Consider the following 1344-nt stretch of genomic DNA (forward strand, 5'->3'; position numbering starts at 1 on the left):
AGAGAGAGAGAGAGAGAGAGAGAGAGAGAGAGGTGTGCTTGTATATCAGCTGCTTGTGTTTGGCGATTCTCTGTGTGTCTGTGTGTGCGTGTGTGAGTGTATTTTTGCATTCAGGATGGATGGATATATAGATCTAGACGTTCTAGACAGTTCGCTACAACAGCGTTATAAAGTTCTATCTGTCGTTTTTGGCATTTTGAGTTACTACGACTCGTAAAACCGTGAGATAAAAAAAACCCCAAATGTTCTATCTGCTCTATCAAAATCGTAAGATTACTCAGAGTCATTATCACTAAATCTCTAGATCTAGATCTAGATCTAGAATCTAGATCTAGATCAAGAAATATTCAAAGAAAGTGTATTCGAAAAATCTTGATGTGTTGTGAAACTGACAATCTTGGCGTCAAATTTCCTCTAAACTTGGTACTGAGAAGATAGAACTTTGTGATTCTGAGGTAGTGAGATAGGTCTCAATTGGAGTGAATTCAAGTGGTTAATTTTTTTGTACCGGAAAAGATTAGAAAAGCTGTGCTCAACGCAACGATAATATATCTCACAACGTGATATTATTCTGATCGGAGAGAGGTAAGGGTAACAAGACAGACTTTTATTTATTTATATTTTTGTTTGTTTGTATTACTATTTTCTTATTATTCTTTTTTCCATTTTTTTTCTTTTTGGTTCATTTTCTTCTTACATTCTTACTGATTTTTTATTTCTATTTCAGGTTCTGTCAGTTTTGAAAAGATTATGGGGTTTAGATCTAGATCTAGCTATCTTTATATTTTGCTTGTTTGTTTGTTGGTCCGGCGTTTATCAAAATCCAGCAGCATCCTTTCTTGTGGCACGACATTCTTGGAAGGTCACTGTGGTTGCTTAATGCACGTACACAAAGGGAAGTTATATATTTCCAAGCTTGCTGATTAGGTATTCTAACTGTGCATCGACCTGCAGTTGTAAGGATGTCAATGCATTTTATGAAAATGTGTGCTGTGTATTCTTGAACTACACACACAGCAGTGTGTTGTGCGTGTCGTATCAGTGCTTAGCGAAGCACGGGGATGCTCAGCCTCTCTGAGGGGATGGGTGGGGGTAGTCATGCAGTTCCGGCATGGCCTCTGGTAAGGCGGGTTTTCGCGTGGTGGGTCACCATGGGCGGTACTTTCCGCCGTTCCTCATCTTTCCCAACAAGAGGGATCCAACATACAACGGTCTTGGCGCTTTGAGCAAGCGGTCTTCAACAAGAGAGACAATGGATGGATAACTGAGGGCGTTTTTCTCAGTTTTCTAAGGGAAATTTTCATCCCTCAACTTGAGAGAGAGAGAGGGAGAGAGAGAGAGAGA

This window comes from Aplysia californica, unplaced genomic scaffold, assembly GCF_000002075.1.
Source record: "Aplysia californica isolate F4 #8 unplaced genomic scaffold, AplCal3.0 scaffold00940, whole genome shotgun sequence".
Classification (NCBI taxonomy): domain Eukaryota; kingdom Metazoa; phylum Mollusca; class Gastropoda; order Aplysiida; family Aplysiidae; genus Aplysia; species Aplysia californica.